This window comes from Theobroma cacao, chromosome 6 (assembly GCF_000208745.1).
Source record: "Theobroma cacao cultivar B97-61/B2 chromosome 6, Criollo_cocoa_genome_V2, whole genome shotgun sequence".
Lineage (NCBI taxonomy): Eukaryota > Viridiplantae > Streptophyta > Magnoliopsida > Malvales > Malvaceae > Theobroma > Theobroma cacao.
The window spans coordinates 18662215-18682159 of record NC_030855.1 but is presented as its reverse complement, the minus strand read 5'-3'; the positions used below and the strand labels follow the sequence as shown (position 1 = coordinate 18682159).

General features: G+C 34.1%; 2 pseudogenes; both read right to left on the bottom strand.

Annotated features, from left to right (window-relative positions):
- LOC18596057 lies at positions 2710–8777 on the bottom strand (annotated as a pseudogene).
- On the bottom strand, positions 13908–19702 carry LOC108662449 (annotated as a pseudogene).

Below are 19945 nucleotides of genomic sequence, written 5' to 3'. Positions count from 1 at the left end.
TTTAGGAGCTAAAGGCTTGACTTTAATAGCAATCATGAATGGATGCAAAACACAAGACCATAAAAAACGTGTTGGCAAAACTAGATACAAAGTGAGCAAGGAAGCTTGTGTGTGTTTAGTGGTCCAACTAGTTAAAGAAGAATTAATGGTTGAATGCTTGGTCAACCACTCAATTTAAACTAGAACCAACCACATTCACTAAGTAAAGGTTCAAATCTATGAGATACCTTTATTTATATACAATATTTCCAAAGTTGTTGGTATTTGAAAATTTTGAAAATGGTGGTGGATTGTTGGTCTATTTTCAAAATAAAAGATTGTCTCTTTAAATGAAAAGTTATCTTTTCATATTGTAAGATTATGTCTTATGGAATGAATGGTTGTCCTTTCACATAGTAATTATTGAAACAATACCTTTATCCAAAGGCTGTATCTTTTAAATTGTAAAAGTGTGTTTAAAACAAAGAGGTGTCTTGATGAAAGGGTTGTGTCATTGAAAAAAGACACTTGCAGTTTATATAAAAGGCTTGCTATCAACCATTTTGACACACCAAAATGAATAAGACAAAAGTAGAAAAATCAAAAGAGATAGAATTGTTATGTTTTGAAAATAAACATAAACACTTGAGTTCCCATCATCTATCAAAAGAATCCAAATTCCTTATAGTCTAGTTGCTATAAAAAGTAAGCTTTAAGGCTGAACAACTTTGCAAACCCTCAGATGTATCTAGTGTTCTACTCTCATAAATTGCAAAGACGAAGTTAGACGTTAACTTCATTGTATCCCTAAGGCTATTAACAAAATTCTCATTTTCCATACCAAATGATAGGGGAAAAATAAGTCTTAAAGATAGTGTCTATTAAAAAGCTCAATTTGAAGTCAATTTTGTCAGGTCCTTGAATTCCATCTAAACTCCATTTACACCAACAGTCATTAGCCGATCATAGAATGTGCTTAATGTCCTAACTTCCAACTATATTAAGGATTTTAAAAGTTTGCATGATTAGAGGCCTTTACCTTCTATGAGACCTTAGAGGGCTTTTTTATCTGGCAAACAACACTTTTAGAATCAGACTCAATCAAGAATGGATAAGAAGAGCATCACCAAGAAGCTGCATAAATCAATGCTGCCTCTTTAATCGTAAAAAGTTTAGCTCGGTTGGCATACATGACCGCAATAAGCTTAAAGAAGATGGTGAGATTGTCCTCGTTTTCATTTGTAAAATGCCCCAAATTCCAGATTCACCAAGACAGCCTCTTGAAGTAGTTTTAAATTTAAAGGCCATAAATTGTGGCCTAGTCCATGATTTAGTTTTATTAACACATCTGGAGTTACTAGAGGTGTAACCTACATTAGGAAATCTCGCAAGATCGCCTATAGAAGGGTTAAGGTAGGACCATTTTTGCATTAATCCCCTAACCAACTCTTATTTTGGTAAGCTCAAAAGTAAGGTGACCATTAAATTCCTTGTCCTTAAGACCACATCATTTCTAGCAATCCAAATTGCCCAAGTAATAGCATACCAACCCATTTTTCAAATCGCACCATTTTTTAAGTTGTTAGTAAAATTGAACCAGTTAAGGTAACAGTCAAGTGGGTTATCATGTGAGACCCAATCAACATTCCATAATGTACACCATAACTGCCAAATTAACCAAGTGCTTTCACAGTTAAAAAATAAATGGTGTACCATTTCGAGCTCTCTTCTGCACAAAAGGCAAGTGGTGGCATTGGAACTAATAATACCACTCTTTACAAGTTTTTGTCTAACAGCCAAGTGTCCTCTCACTAGCTGCCAACAGAATACCTTTATTTTGTAAGGCACTAGACCAGACCATATCATCTTCCAATGATCTGCATGATGGGTGTGAGTAAGTAAAACCTGACAACAAAAAGACTTAGAGGAATAGTCACCACGGGGGGTCCATTTCCAAATGTGCTTGTCTTGGAAATCCTTACCCATCACATGTTCATGAAAAAGGGAGTTAAAGTTGTCCCATTCTTCGCGTTCTCAAATAAAAACTTTCTCCATAGTTCAATTTTCGAAGCCCAACGGGTCTCAATTCATTCCTCAAAATTGCATATTTTCTTTTTTTTTAATTGCTAATGCAAAGATTTTAGGAAATACTGTTTTAACGATGTAACCTTTAATCGATTCTTTTCTAGATTTTTTTTATGTTTTTTCTTAAGTTTCTTTATTTTTTAATTTTAAAAATAAAAAATTTTCTCAAAATCAAAAATTAAAAATAACTTGATATCTTTTAAACGTGTGGTAATTGACATGACATTTATGAGGTGTCCTCATTAATCGTTTGGATTTTTTTTTCTTAATGAAATTAATAAAGTGTGCAATTTACTTAACAAACAAATTCAATGCTTAATTACGATTTTTTTCTTCAAATACTAAATTAACAATTTTACTACAATTCTTATACTAAATATGTAATTAACTTATTTATTAATTTTAAAAAATGATCCATGTGCCTAAAGGGATAGAAAATTAAAACCTTTAAAGTGAACCCCATATGATTATATTGTATAATTTTTACAACAGATATAGGGAAAGAGAAAATCTAAGGGGAGGGGGACAACCTTGGACATGAACTTAGTTCAAAGCTTGAGATAATCAAATATTTAGAACATCCAATTACTCTTGAGAAGTCACACATTTATTCTCGTGCTACAATACAATGCACAATACACTTCTTTACCTTGCTCTGGGAAAAAGCTCGATAACCAAATTTATGCTGACTCCTTGTCTTAGACCTTTACTTCGTGTGCTAGGGCCCTCCCTTTTCCGAGCCACCTCTTTTTCAAACACTCCTTCAATTCCATCACCACCTCACTCATGGTCGGTCTATCCATAGAATTGTGAAATGCACATCTCAATGCTAATTCCACAATTTTCCATGCAGAATTAATCTCAAAATCTCCCCCAAAATTTGGATCAACAATTCTTTTGATCTCCCATTTAGCAAGCAAAGAACTAACCCAGTGACTTATGTGAGTAATCTCATCATGGGACTTGGTGATCACCGGCCTGCTTGTAACTATCTCCAGAAGGACAACCCTAAAGCTATATATATATATATATATATCACTTTTCTCGTTTAACTAGTTGGTTATTTGATATTTGCATTCCAAGCATACAAGTTAATACATTGCCCACAACAGATATAAAGTTTACTAGATTGATGATGATGTTTGTTTTAATATAAATTTAGGGGACCAAAATTATTGTTTCTCTGGTTCTGACCAGCTGAGTTGATTGTATTCTTTTTTCATCTTTTAAATTTCAAAGAAGTTTTTTCTTTGCACTCCTTAAAGTTCTTTTTGAGATATATTACAATCCTTAGATAGTGTGGTAGCAAATTAAAAAGAAAAAATGATATGTACTTACTCAGGATCAAGGTACCTAGGGGTACTAGCAACAACTGTTGACATATAAGTGTCACCTTCAGCTGGAAAAGTCCTGGACAAGCCAAAATTAGCTAATTTGGCTTGGAATTTTTTATTCAATAAGATGCTTGTGGATTTCACATCTCTGTGGACTATGGGTGGGTTACATCCATAATGTAGATACTCTAATCCTAGATTTCAAATTCCATAAAAATCAACTAAGCTATGTTCACCAAAAATAGAAAAATGATCGATGGATGAAAGATTTTTAGTTTCTTTTCTCTAGCTTTGAGCTGCATCTGTTGCCATGCAAAGCCTTTCTTCCTAACTCATAGTATGTGCATTTCTTTCTGCATCAGGAAAAACTTTGAGTTTGTTTTAGCTTAAAATCTCAAGATATGAACATTTGGGTAGTGAAATTTTTTATAAGGACTTGACAGAAGCTAAAATACCCCATACTTTGATATGGTGATAAATAAAGTTGATCGAATGCAAATTGAGGTCAATTAAAATGTTTAAAAGTGATAAAAGACGAAAGGAGTAGTTTAGAATAAAATATTCCGAAAGTGAGAAGATAACAATAAAATAATAATAATTTTATCGGAGGAGAATTTACGAGATAAAAGGCGATTCGGAAGTCAAGTGAGGCATAATAAGGTATTTTGGGTATCAAGGAGACAAAATAAAATTTTTAAAATAAAATAATATTTTATTAATAAAATAATATTAAAATATTAATATTTAGCCGGATGTCGAAATCAGTCATCAAGAAGGATCATATGGTTGATCCAAGTGGGGGAGAAGATGACAAGCCCGACTCTATAAAAATATTTTTCATGACATACATGCGATGGATAGCATGTTTGCATGCTAGGAGAGTCTCGAAGAATTTACAAAAGTCGGTATTGTACCTAAAGGTACAACAAAGTTGATTTAAGCCTCGAACTAAATCAAATAGAGAATTTACGATAAAATTAATAATTTTAAATTCTCAGAATGGTTTAATATGGTAATTCGGAGTTTGAAGATCAATTTGGAGACAAACCGGAATTTTCGCTATCTAGGGGCAAAATGGTCATTTGCCACTTGGGACAAAATGGAAATTTTAGAAAAGATTCTTTTGACCCCATTTGACTTATTGGAGTATAATTTGACTTATTGGAGTAAGATTTGAGATTTAGAAGTGAAAAATTTTAATTCCGGTATAATTTAGAGTATAGGGGTAAAATGGTAATTTTACCACCCTTGGGGCAAAACAGTAATTTTCCACCACAAGGATATTTTTTCAGCACATAGTCATCTCTTATCCTCATTTTGACCATTGACTGATTGTGTGGTGGAGATAAAAATGATTAAAATTTTAAAGTTTTAAAAACGGGCCAATGACATGATGCCACGTGTCATTCTTTTATTAATTTATTATTTTCCTTTTTAAAAGGAACAAAAATCAGCTCATCTTCCACCCCATGGCCGGCCAAACCAGCAAGAAGAGAGAGAAAACAAAAACAAAACCCTAGAGAGAGAAAATCAAAGAAAAAGTGTGAATTTTTAAGGAAATTAAGTGAAAAAGGTATGATTTTTCAAGCTTAGCTTAAGATTTATCATTTTCATGCATTTCTCATCATTTTCCATGGTTGAATCATGTGATTTGAGGATGAATTCAATTCTGAAACAAATGGATTAGGAGAGAGAAACTTGTTAGATTAATTTGATTCTAAGTTATGTTAGTGTTTTAAGTTAGTTTAGCATATTTAGGAACAAAACAACAAGAAAAGAATTTATTTTCCTCCATTACCATTATTGGCTGAATTTTCTAAGGGAATATTGGCTGATGATCTTGATGTTTATTTGAGGAATTATGATGAATAATGATGAATTATGAGTCTAGAAAAATAATGGGAATTTTTGGAGCAAAAATATGAATTTTTACCCATTAGGGGTATTTTCGTAATTTGCTATCAGGACTGATAATTTGCACCACACCGAGGGACATTAAGTCAATTTGGGTGCAATTGAGGTATAGAAACTGAAAAAAATTAATTTGAGATTAAATTGGACGCGTTAGTAATTTAATCGGGTAATAGGCCGAATTAAGTCAGCACCGCATTTAAGCGGTAGTCGGATAAGTTGCATGTCATATCATGCATATATACCGAGCCTGAATTGATTTTATAATGGTCAAGCATTGATGTGGTGAATTATGTATTGTACATTGTGGATAGGTGGTGAGCAAATTACACTGGTAAAAGTACCAAAATTGTGCTTGAAGACTGGGATTAGGAGTACATCGACTCCTAGAACTGTGAGTGGACAATTTATCGTCTTAAATATCTAGAGTAATTATACTTGTTTGATGCTTTTATTGAATGGTGAGTTTAAATTATAAAATATTATGTTTTCCAATTAAAATGTTTTTTAATAAAAATGAGATTTATACTGGTTTTGAAATCAAATATTGTTTTGGGAAAATTGAGTATATGGAGACTGTGTTGAAATTTATGATTTTATATGTTATTGAAATTGGGGCTTATGACACTATGGTAGCATGATGGCTAAATTTTTGGGGTTGGCATGAAATATATGAACAATTTTGGATTGGTCTCGGTAGACTGGATTACATTTTATTCGCCATATTATGCTACTGGAATTTTTATGGGTCTGGTGGTATATTAAACGGTCACTGCAGTGGTGGGGGTTTCCGTGGACTGCCTATGAGAGGGGCACGGTAACTCAATTATATACTTACCTCCGGGGGGAGATGTTGGGTGAAGTATCTCCTGAGGTATGATTTGAGTGCACCTCACGTTCGGGCCACCACGTGAGAGTGAGACTCAGCCAACGCCAAGGAACGGCTGTGTGTCAGATGTGAAAACATGTTTATGGGTATGGGTCATTGAACAGCCTTGGCGGTCTCAGTGGGATACCTTGACGAAGGTACCCGCGAGAATGATATTGGCAGGGGCCAAGTTTAAAAAAATTCATAAGTCGGGGAAATTTTGATGAAAAGAAATTATTTGGTATAGATTGAAACGAATTTTGTGTTATGAACATTATTGAGATATAACGTTTTTATATTGTCTCCATCTACTCGGCTTTAGATGCTTTTGATGGTAATTGTTTACTCACTGGGATTATTTAATCTCACCCCTCTTCCTATCCATTTTTCAGGCTCAGGACAGTTTGTTGATAGTTGATTAAGACGAGAATTAATCTCGGAGTTGCATCATAGGAAGTAAGGGTTTGTAGCTCTACACCTTCTTGGTTAGTTGGGGGCCCCCGTGTCACTGTAAACGAAATTTCATACTTTTATTATCTTTATTACTATATGAATAAATTTATTTTACTCTTACGCTACAAAAGTTATTTTAGAAAGACTTTGAAACTATTGGGTTTTAAGAAAATAGAATATTTTATTTAATTTTTTATTATATTCAAATAGCTATAATTTTACTTGAAACGAATGTTTTAGACTTCAAAATTTAATTTAAATAATGAAATATGTGTTTCCACTTACATATTACTTTTTTTGGATTTCGAAATTTCAAAAAAAAAATGACGAAAATGCCCTTGTGAGCTAGAAAATAATATTTTATTGTTTTGAGTTGGAAACAACTTATGTTTTCTTGAAATGCGAGATTTAATAACTGTCGCTCACCAGGAAGATGCGGAAGTTGATGCTAAACCTTGCGGGGTTTCGATCGGCATTCGGGGTAATGAGTGCTTATCGAGACATCGCGGTGGTTGTAAAGCGCTCGATGAGAGCTCCGGGTCGTGACAGAAGCTACTTTAAGTTTCCAATAACCATGAACTCATGATAAGTCCCATATAGCTACTCTCATTGAAATACCCAACAAGGTTTGTCAAGTTTCCATGATGTACTCTCATAAGAAGTTTGACCTATAAATTTAAGCCATATTTAACATAGTAAATGCAAATGAGCTTAAAAGTATTCCAAGGGATTAAATTGTAAATGTGTAGACCTCTGCATGAAACTCCTTATAGCTTTGGCTTGATGATTAGGATAGCATCTTCATAGCTACTTGAGTATTATCCAAGCAAGCAAGGAAAATTGTAGCAAAACCTCTCTTCCAAGAATTGTCTCAAAATTGTTGGTAACTTGTAGGACCTCAGCATATGTAAAGTGTCAACTTTTTGACTCCAATGTTGTTCCCCCCTTATTTTTATCCTCAGTAGTCACCTTTGTAACTACTAATATTATCACCACAAAGCAAGTTTAATAAGCAAAGATGCATCGGGATATTTCTTCATTTTATTAGATGAATTTGATGCATCGTTTGTGATATACCTTATTTTTTTCCTTCTAATGCTCCAGAACGTAGTTAATGTAGCTAAGATGACAAAAATTATAGTAGCTGATGCTGCTAGTGGAACAACAAACTTGTTCTAATGCCTCTTCTTCCTTTGACATGAAGTTGACAGACAAATGTCTAGATGGCCCCCTAACACTTACATCAATCAAGGATTAAATCAATATTATAAATTAATAGAACAAAGATATTGTCTCTAGTAGTATAAATCTTAACAAGTGATTTGAATATACTTGGAACATCTTCTATTTTTCTCTTAAAAACTAGCATTGGTAATCAAATGAATAGTAAATGGTGGACTGTTCAACATCTTGAATTAGGAAACTAATATGGTTAGATGACTTAGACAAGAAGTAGACCTTAGTGCTAGTGATCCATTATTTGATCTTTCTAAGAGTTCAACTGGAAGCGAACTTGAGAGCTTGTTTCTTTTTAAGTTTCTACAGTAGAATTGACGCAAAAACAATTATTCGTTGATTCTGACATATTTTCAATTTTTTATATTTAACTTCTTAACAGGATGACTTACAAAACACTCAAGAGCGACATCTGAGATAGAAAATCAAGCATTTTTCCAATTAAGCTATTGTTTGATAAATCCCTGCAACAAATATTTCAATCTGTTCAATTTCTATTCTGATAGATGATGATGGTCATAGCCTTTTTGATCCCATCTTCCACTATTAAAAGGTTATGCTTGTTTAGACATAGATATACTTATAAGTGCTATAACAGTGCAAGATTGGATATAAAAGCAGCTATCTCTCCTCTCAATTCACTCAAAGACAAGTTCTTGATAGTATGTTTAAGTATTCAAATAAGAGAATGACACTAAAAGTGCCAAGGATATAGAAATTTAATAAGAAAAAATGAAAGCATTCACAAGCTTAAAACAACATGCTTATCTGAAGACACATGCTTACCAAAATATGATCTTGGGCAAATTAAAGCCCTCATAGCCATTAAAACCATCCCATGAGTAAGCTTTAGGTGCACAAGGATCTCTTTGCCAATTTCTCTTCATTCCATAAATTGACTTTGTATCCATTATTGCATCAACTATAATTTTTAGTTAAACGTAGATGATTAAAATCTTGTATGATGTGACAGATCACGTTTTCTTTCAAATAAAGTTAAAAAATAAAAAATTAAAAGTAAGTTTGGAAACTATACCATCTTTTGGATCCATTTTTTATAGTGAGAAATCTTTAACCATAAAAACTTCAAATGCATTGAGGATTGGTGATAATATTGATCTATTAGTCCTTTCCAATCAAATTCAATGTCGTCTCCACTAACTAGCACTATGGTGTACAAAGTACCTGTATATAAGTACTAACGAACAACATGACCATACATAAATTCACCATTTTAAGATATGTTGAATTCTCTGATCTTGTTTTCTTTGAGCTCTTCAACTTCTGCAAAAGTGCATATACACAAAATATTTTACATTAGGATTTGTTGGTTCTCAATAAAACCCTTAGGGTTTGCTACTATGTATAAATAATTGTTATGCTCATGACAACAGGTGCTGGTTGGTATTGTCATCACATGCATCAATAACTAGTAGGATGCTTAACGTTTTGCAATTCATAAAGTTTTAAGCCTTCCAAATACGATTATAAGCATCATCATTGTACCTAGGTAGGATATTTAAGAAATAATTAGTAAATTATGTTGAGATAAAAACTAACTTGAGTCTTATCTCTTGTTTTAACTAAATGTTGGACATGTGTCCATATTGCTTTGTTGTTCTAGTTTAGTAAGCCAAAATCTATGTTGCTGCTACATGTCTATGAATATGTAAGCATTGCATATTAACTTTAATCTTATGTTAAACACTTGGTGGTTTTGTCCAAGTGTTAATCATGCATATGGTGTATAAATACTTGTATCTTTCTTTAGTTAATATGATGATCGATGTTAAGAAAGTTATTCTCTTCTTAACTTTGTTCAAAGTCCTCTACATTACTATTTTTTTTCATATTTTTTCTTAATGTTTTGAATATTTGTCTATTGATTTCAAACCATATCATGGTATCAGAGCATTAACTGATCCTTAAGCCACCTAAAATACTAATACACAATCCTAAAATCTCATCTTTCACCTACCAAAACCTAACTCCTTTTCAAACAATGTCAACTTCAACTTCAACTATTACACAACAATCACCACTTACATTTAATAGTTCAAACTACCATGTTTAGGTTATAAAAATGAAAGCATTTCTCAAAGGTGTTAACCTTTGGAATGCTGTTGAGTTTGAAACTGAATTACCAATACTGAAAGAGAACGCTACAAAGGCACAAGTGAAGCAATATGAAGAAGACATTGCAAAAAGATATAGAGATCTATCTTTCATACACTCATCTGTGTCTGAGTTAGTTTTCAATAAAATTATGGGGCGAGACTACAAACCAAGCTTAGAGTAAGCTTAAATAAGAGTTTTTAGGGTTTGTAAGAAGCAAACAGATGCATTTGCAAAATCTTAGAAGAAAATATGAACTTTTGAGAATGAAGGAAAGTCAAACAGTGGGTGAATTTGTTGAAGATGTGATGAAGCTGGTGAATCAGATCAAACTTATGGGAGGTTTTCTTACAAATGTAAAAGTGGTGGAGAAGATTATGATGAGCTTACAAGAGAGGTTTAATGCCACAATTACTTTTCTAGAATAGGCAAAGGACATTTCAAAACTCACAATCTCATATTTAGTGAATGCCTCAGAAGCTGCTGAATAAAGAAAAATAGCCAGAAGAGATGAAAGAGTTGTTTATGCTTTATCTGCTCATGTGAAAGGTACAACCTATGTAGATTTTTCATTTAAAAAGAATCCAAATAATATCAAAGAAAAGAATAAAACTGGTATTCCTACTAGAAAACTTCAAAATAGAAAAAGAAAGTTTCCAGTTTGTTCTTACTATAAGAAGAGGAGCCATGCTGAACCTTATTGCTAGTTTAGACCTAGGGTCAAATGTAATGCGTGCAAGCAGTTGGGACATGTAGAAAGAGTTTGCAAGAATAAAGCTAATGTAGTAGACAAGAAACCACAAGTTACAAAACAAGCTAAGAAGGTTGAAGTTGCAAAGGAAGTCTTGTTTATGGCTACCACAAATTCTAGTTTAACAAATGAAAATCAGTGGCTTCTTGATAATGCATGTTCAAATCACATGTCTTCAAAGGTTGAGTTATTTTCTGAAATTGACATTAATCATTGTTCTTCATTAAAAATAAGAAATGGTTATATACTGCAAGCCATAGAGAAAGGCACAATTGTAATTCCAACTACTTTAGGCACCAGGTATGCTCTTAATGTGCTTTTAATTCTTGAAATAACTCAAAATCTATTGACTATAGGCCAGCTAGTTGATGATGATTATGTGCTAGTGTTTAAACATAATGCTTGCACAGTTTATGAACTTTTTGGTAAATACATGATGTTTGTTCCTAAGGTGAAAAATTACTTTCCTATAAAATGGGAAAATATGTGCTTGTCTACAATAAAATCTTCATCAAAACAAACATATTTGTGTCATAAAAGGCTAGGTCATTGCAACTATAAGTCATTACTGCAAGCAAGTGCCTCTAGTTTGTTACTAACCTTCCAAAATTGCATGAAAATGGATCTGTATGTAGCTCATGTTAGCTTGGCAAATTGACTAGAAAGCCTTTTCCTAAATCAAGCCTAAATAGAGTAGTTAACAGACTAGATTTAGTTCACTCTAATGTTGCTGGACCTATGAGTGAACATTCTTTAAATGGAATTAGATATTTCGTTATTTTTATTGGTGACATGTCTAGAATGACTTGGATCTATTTCATGTAGTACAAGTCAGAAGTATTTTTTATGTTTCAATAATTTAAAGCCAGAGTTGAGATTGAATCTAGTTGCAAGATCAAGACTTTAAAGACAGATAATGTAGAATAATATACTTCTTCAAAGTGCACAAGTTATATGAAAAATGAAGGTATTCTTCATCAATTAACTGCTCCATAATGTCTTGAACAAAATGGTGTGAGTGAAAGAAAAAACAGAACTATTGTTAAGATGTTCAGGTGCCTTCTATTTAAAAAAAATGCTTCCAAAGAGCTTTTGAGCTAAAGCAGCTAGCATTGTAGTTTACTTGCAGAATATCTCGATAACTCAAGTTGTCAACAACAAAACTCTTTATGAGGCCTGGCATAATATCAAGCTATAATATGGTATTGCCTAAGCCTACTACACATGAAGAAGCATTTAAGTTATCTGAATGGAAAGAAGCCATGAAAGAAATGTTAAATATGATTAATCTTAACAAGACATGGAGTTTAATGGATAGGCCTAAACATCATCATGTTCTTGGAGTGAAGTGGGTGTTGAGGAAGAAGTTCAATTTTGATGGTTCATTAAACAAGCATAAAGCAAGGCTTGTAGTCAAAGGTTTTGCTCAGTTGCCTGATGTGGACTACCATGAGACATCTGCACCAATTACTAGAATGGATACCATTCGATTACTGATAGCTAGGTCAGCAATGTTCAAGTGGCAAATATTTCATTTGAAGATTAAATCTGCTTTCTTGAATGGTGATTTGCAAGAAGAAATTTTTATTAAGCAACCTTATGGCTTTGAAACTAAGTTTGACAAAGACAAGGTGTATAGACTCCATAAAGCCCTTTATGGTTTGAAGCAGGCATCACGTGCTTGGTATTGCAAGATTGATAAATACTTGAAGAGTCAAGGATTTCAGAAAAGCTACAATGAACCAACCCTTTATGTACAAAATACAGGTGACCAAATTCCATTAATCATCTCATTATATGTAGATGATATGTTAGTTACAATAGGAGATGTAGAAAGAATTACAAAATTCAAGTCTGAAATGCAAAACAGACTTAGTATGACTAATATTGGACAAATAAGTTATTTTCTAGGATTACAAATTCTTCAAGATAATATAGGGATCCATGTACTTCAATCAAATTACATTATTGCAGTTCTAAACAAGTTTAATATGTGTGATTGTAAAACTGTAGGAACTCCTCTTGTTACTCATGAGAAGTTGTCCATTGATAAGGGATCCAAACTTGAAAATCTTTCATCATTCAGAAGTTTGATTGGATCATTGCTTTATATTTGTGCTTCAAGGCTTGATTTTATGTTTGTTGTGAACTATCTACCGAGATTTATGCAGGTTCTTACAACTGAACATTTTTCAATAGCTAAAAGAGTTCTTAGATATTTGAGTGGGACTTTTGATCTTGGTCTTCCCTTCAGTCATTTTGATGCAAAATCAATTGATTCAGTTGGCCTCTTAGACAGTGACTGGGCAGGATGTATTGATTATTGCATGAGCACTTCAGGATATGTGTTTTCTCTTGGAAGTTGTGCTTTCTGTTGAACCTCAAAGAAGCAAAAGACAATTGCCTAATCCTCTATAGAAGCAGAGTATATAGCAGCAGCTACAACTGCAAATCAAGCCATCTAGGTGAGGAAAATCTTAACAGAACTTGGTTTTCTTCATGTGCCTCCAACTAAACTGTATGTAGATAATAAGTTTGTTATTGCTATGGTGAAGAATCCTATTTTTCACAATAGGACAAAACATATCAAGGTTAAATATCATGGAAGCTGAGAAGAATCAAGAGATATCCATTCAACATTGCAGCTCCAGCCATCAACTTGCAGACATTTTGACTAAACCACTACTTTTGCCTAGGTTTGAAGAATTGAGAAACAAACTAAATGTTCACCAAGCTAGTGTTTAAGAGGAGTGTTAAGATAAAAACTAGCTTGAGTCTTGTCTCTTGTTTAAACTAAGTGTTGGACATGTGTCCATTTTGCTTCGTTGTACTAGTTTAGTAAGCCATAATCTATGTTGCTGCTACATGTCTATGAATGTGTAAGCATTGCATGTTAACTTTAATCTTATGCTAAACACTTGGTGGTTTTGTACAAATGTTAATCATGCATATTGTGTATAAATACTTGTATCTCTTCAGTTAATATGATGATCGATGCTAACAAAGGCATTCTCTTCTTAACTTTGTTCAAAGTCCTCTGTGGTACTGTTTTTTTTTTTTTCATATTTTCTCTTAATGCTTTGAATATTTGTCTTTTGATTTCAAACTATATCAAATTAAACACAGAACTAGCTATGACTTAATCTAGCCTTGAAAAAGCTTGAAATAAAGTGGTTCACCCGATAAATTCATTGGTTGTTGAGCCTATGTCCAATCTTCGATACAGCACAAGTGCTTCAAATAGAGTCGGATAAGCGGAATTCCTGAAATGCCTAAGCTCAAATGTAGACATGAAAGGGAGTCCCTAGCCCTTGGTTTATGAGACAGGCAGATATGCTGTCTGAAGGGGATACATGCATGATCTCCTTGGTAACGATAGAAGACTTGTTGTCTATTTTAACGGAATCCTAGAAATTTACTCCAAGATGCAAATCAAATTCTGACGGTTTACTTTGGTCATCATAATTCCCATACATGAAACTGGCTCAAATCAAATACTTATTGTTTCTGACTTGTGTAGGTTTTTGTTGAAAAGTGATCTGAAACTGGTTGAAGAAACTGGTTGAAAGAAGTCAAAGCAGATGGAAGCAGCTGGGAGCTGAGTAGGAAGCAACGGCTAGTTGGAGAGGCCAAAACGTTATCGTTTCACATTTATTAACCAAGAAGTGTGAAACGCATAAAGATGAGCCGTTTTGTGTTAATGTTTCTATTCTTTAGTTTCTGTACGACTTGTGTTCCTGTCGTTTTAGTTTCTTGGTTCTAAACGACTTGTAAGCTTGCCATTTTATTCATTTTCTTTAAATGTTTGTTTTGACCGTTGTGTTAGTCTGCTGAATCTGTTAAGGGTCGACTGAAAGTTTGTTTTTGTGTAATTCTCAAGGCTACATTTTAGCTCAAGGTAGTTTGATTTGAATTCAAAAAAATTTACTTGTATAAATATTAAGCTAAAAATGTAAAAGTAAAACAGTTCAATATTAAAAATCTTTTTTCTTCATTTTCTCTATTCTCTGTTTTTCTCTGGTATTTCTTGCTCTGTCAATCCTCCGTTTCTCTACATGGTATCAGAGCAAAATTCTTGAGGGACTTGTGATTTTGTTTTTCTTTTTACTGTTGTGATTGCTTTGTCAACATTGAATATGGCTACTGCAGGCTTCAGTGCTACAGCTCCACCGGTTTTCTTTGGAGTAAACTATCTTTTCTGGGAGGTTAAAATGAGATCGTATCTTAAAGCATTTGATCTCTAGGACGTGGTTTAGACTGGAGAAGTTTCAGCATAAAGACATGCCAATCCTACACTAGCTCAGATTAAACAGCATAGTGAGGAGGTGGTTAAGAGATATAAGGCTCTTATTTGCCTTCAATCAGCAGTTTCAGAGGCAATTTTTGTGAAGATCATGAATTATGAAGATCCAAAGCTAGTATGGGATAGTCTGAAGGAGGAGTATCAAGGCAGTGACAGAACCAGAGCAATGAGAGTATTGAATGTTTCCAGACAGTTTGAGTTAATGAGGATGAAAGAGGATGAGATTATTCAGGAGTATACTAATAAGTTGATTAATCTTGTGAATTAGCTTAGGCAGTTAGGAAAGGAGGTAAGTGATAAACGAATCGTGAATAAGATCCTAGTGAGTATTCCAGAGAGATTTGAAGCTAAAGTATCATCTCTAGAAGACTTCAAGGATTTAACAAAGATCACTGTAAATGAGCTGTTAAGTTTTTTGCTTGCTTTAGAGCAAAGAAGAGCACTCTGGAAGAATGAAAGCCTTGAAAATGCTTTGGTTGCAAAGGCTAAAGGCTTAAAGGTGAAAAAGGAGAGTGCAAAGAAGCTCAAAGGCAAATGAAGTAATTTTGCTGAAGGAAAGCAAGGGAAGAAGCAGGAGAAGTTCTCTCCATGTACTCATTGTAAGAAAACCAATCACACTCCTAAGTACTGCTGGTTTAGGCCTAATGTGAAATGCAGACTATGTGATCAGCTTGGTCATATTCAAAAGGTCTGTAAATTCAAGAAAGGTAGTAAAGAAAAAGCAGCAGTGGCTGAGTAGACTGAGGAAGCTGATGAAGTATTGTTCATGGCTAACTTAGAAGCTGAGTCAATTAAGAAGAATGTTTGGTTATTGGACAGTGGATGTTCACATCATCTCACTGGCAATGAGGAATTGTTTTTAGAAATTGATCAAAGTTTTGTAGCTCAAATCAAAATCGGGAATGGAGTCTTTATGAAAATACTTGGGAAAGAAACTGTTGCTGTTGAGACACTATCAAGTACAAAATATATTTCTGATGTGTATTTGGTTCCTGAGTCAGATCAAAATTTGCTTAGTGTTGGTCAGTTTGCAAAGAAACATTATGCATTGTTGTTCAAGAATGATGTATGCATTATTTTTTTATCCTTTTGGTGATGAATTGTTGACTGTCAAAATGAAAAATAATTGCTATCCTTTAAATTTGAAGAATGTTGAACATGCTGCTTTTGTGAGTGAAGATAATGTGGCTGAATTGTGGCATAAAAGGTTAGGCCATGTGAATTATAATTCACTTATGAGGTTGGCTAATGATAAGATAGTTGAAGGCCTACCTGGTTTTGGCAAAGTAGAAAAGCTGTGTCAAATTTGTCAACTTGGAAAGCAAAGCAGAAGACCTTATCCTAAGCACAGAAGCTGGTTTGCAAAACAAAAACTTGAGCTGGTGCATACTGACTTATGTGGTCCTATGAGAATGCCTTTTTTAAGTCACAGCAAATACTATATAGTATTCATAGATGATTTGACAAAGTTTAGTTGGGTTTATTTTTTGAAAGTGAAGTCAGAAGCATTGAGTAAGTTTTTGAAGTTTAAGGCTCAGGCAGAAAATTTTTCTGAGAAAAGGATTAAAATACTTAGAACTGATAATGGCTCTGAGTATACAACTTTTGAGTTTGAAGATTTACTGGCTAAGTTGGGAATGAAGCATCAACTGACTGTAGCTTATAATCCTCATCAAAATGGAGTTGCAGAAAGGAAGAATAGAACTCTAATGGAGATGGCTAGATGTTTGATGTTTCAGAAGGATATGCTTAAAGTTTTCTGGGCAGAAGCTGTGAATACAGCAAATTACATCTTGAATTTGACTTATTTAAGAGTACTGCCTAATGTAACAGCATATGAACTTTGGTATGAACAGAAGCCTAATGTTTCACATATGAAGGTTTTTGGTTCTGTATGTTATGCCAAAATACTAGATGAAAAGAGATCAAAACTTGATCCTAAGTCTACTCTGGCTATTTTCATTGGTTATAGTGAATTGTCAAAAGGTTATAGGCTGTATGGTGTGAAGTCAGAGAAGATTTTTATTAGCAAAGATGTGAGGTTTGATGAAGGGCAAAAAAGGAATTGGGAAAGCAAAACTGTGCAGGATTCTGATATGCAAGATTCTGGTGTTATAGTTGCTGATGAAAATGAGCAAGAGCAAGGAGGTGATGATGAGTCACTTGATCTGGAGGATGAAAGATTGGCTGTAAGAGGGACTAGGTCACTTACAGACATCTATGAAAGATGTAATTTAGCTTGTACAGATCCTGTTAGTTTTGCAGAAGCTAAATCTGATGAGAATTGGAGAAAGGCCATGGATTTGGAAATGGACATGATCTTGAAGAATGGAACTTGGGGGTTGGTTGACAAACCAAGTGGACAAAATGTAATTGGTGTAAGGTGCGTTTTCACGACTAAGTTAAATCCGGATGGATCAATTAACAAATATAAAGCAAGGTTAGTGGTGAAGGGGTATGCACAGACCTATGGTACAGATTTCTTTGAAACATTTGCACCAGTGGTCAGGCTTGATACAATTAGACTTCTAGTTTCTTTGTCAGCTAGGGAAGCCTGGAAAATATTTCATTTAGATGTTAAGTCAGCTTTTCTAAATGGAATATTGAAGGAAGATATCTACATTTCTCAGCTTGAGGGTTATGTTGTGCAAGGTTCTGAACATAAGGTCTGCAAGCTGGTTAAAGCTTTATATGGACTCAAACAAGCTCTTAGAGCCTGGTATGAGAGAATAGATGAGTATTTCAGGAATCATGGATTTAATAGAAGTCTTATTGAGCCTACTTTGTATGTTAAAGGCACTAGTGATTCACTGCAGCTGATAGTGGCCTTATATGTGGATGATTTGTTGATTACAGGACCTGATGTTGTGTGTTTACATGAATTCAAAGCACAAATGATGATGGTATTTGAGATGACAGATTTGGGGGAAATGATATACTTTCTGGGGATGGAAGTTCTACAGAAACCAGGACAGATTTGTTTGCATCAGTCAAAGTATGTTAGAGATTTGTTGAAGAAGTTCAATATAGAGGGTTGTAAAGCTGTTGACACTCCATTAAATGTTGGAATTCAGTTAAGCAAAGATGATGGTTCATCCAAGGCAGATGGTTCACTGTATAGGAGTATCATTGGATCCTTGTTATATTTGTTAGCCACAAGGCCAGACATTATGTTTGCCACTTGTTTGCTTTCCAGGTTTATGCAAACTTCTTTAGTGATTCATTTCAAAGCTGCAAAACGAATCTTAAGGTATGTAAAGGGTACTTCTAATTTTGGTTTGGTATACTTGAGGAATGAAAGTAGTAGACTTCAAGGATACACAGATAGTGATTGGGCAGGATTTGTGGATGACTCTAAGAGTACAGGAGGATTCTGTTTTTCACTGGGAAGTGCTGTATTTACCTGGGCTTCAAAAAAGCAAGAGATTGTAGCTCAGTCCTCTGCTGAGGCCGAGTATATAGCAGTTTCAGCAGCTGCTAATCAAGTGGTTAAAGAAGGTGTTGTTGGATATGGGATTTGTTCAAGAAAAAGTAACTGTTATACATGTGGATAATCAGTCAGCTATTGCGATAGCTAAAAACCCTGTTCATTATGAACGTACTAAGCACATTAGAGTGAAGTTTCATTCAATAAGAGAATCTGTTAAGGATCAAGAAATTGAGCTTGTTTACTGTTAAACCAATGATCAGTTAGCAGATATATTTACTAAGGGCCTCAACAAGAAAAGGTTTGAGTTACTTCAAGCCAAGTTGGGTGTTCATCAGATTTTAGATCAAGGAGGTGTGTTGAAAAGTGATCTGAAACTGGTTGAAAGAAGTCAAAGCAGATGGAAGCAGCTGGGAGCTGAGTAGGAAGCAACGGCTAGTTGGAGAGGCCAAAACGTTATCGTTTCACATTTATTAACCAAGAAGTGTGAAATGCATAAAGAGGAGCCGTTTTGTGTTAATGTTTCTATTCTTAGTTTCTGTACGACTTGTGTTCCTGTCGTTTTAGTTTCTTGGTTCTAAACGACTTGTAAGCTTGCCGTTTTATTCATCTTCTTTAAATGTTTGTTTTGACCGTTGTGTTGGTCGGCTGAATCTGTTAAGGGTCGACTGAAAGTTTGTTTTTGTGTAATTCCCAATGCTACATCTTAGCTGAGGATAGTTTGATTTGAATTCAAAAAAAAATTGCTTGTATAAATATTAAGCTAAAAATGTAAAAGTAGAACAGTTCAATATTAAAAATCTTTCTTCTTCATTTTCTCTATTCTCTGTTTTTCTCTAGTATTTCTTGCTCTGTCAATCCTCCGTTTCTCTACAGTTTTAAGGTATAACAGTTTCTTACACCTTCAGGGAAACTTCTGACGCTATAAAATTGCTGTTCAAGGGGGTGAGTCTGGAATTGAGTGATATACTTTTGCTTACCCCAGAATCAGTGAAGGTTGCATCCGAAATGTACTTTATGCCTGTTGTTGCATCATTTGTCTGTAGAGGCAGCTGATACCCCACAGTCTATGCTAATGAACCCTGTAATAGACCAAGACAGAACTATTAGGTCATTGGTTGATAATATTTTCAAAATTCAAAGGTCGGAAGTGAAAACCTGATTGATCTGGGGCATGAACCAGAACAGCAAGTATAGAACAACCAATCAATGCACAGAAGAAAATATTTAACATCTCCATGACCTTTTCTTGGATTTCTCCGTGCTAGGAGAATAGAGGAGTCATTTCAAGTTCTTATAAGCATAAAAACGAGTATCTGAAATAAAGTATTTGAGTAGCTCAGTCAACTATACTTTTTGTTTTAAAATGAAAGCAATTGTCATTGGAGGTGTAAAAGTCAACTGGCAAATCAATCTGATATTTATTCTTTCATCTTGGTAGCGGCTCCAACATTTTCCTAATTGCCAACATCTATAAAAACTT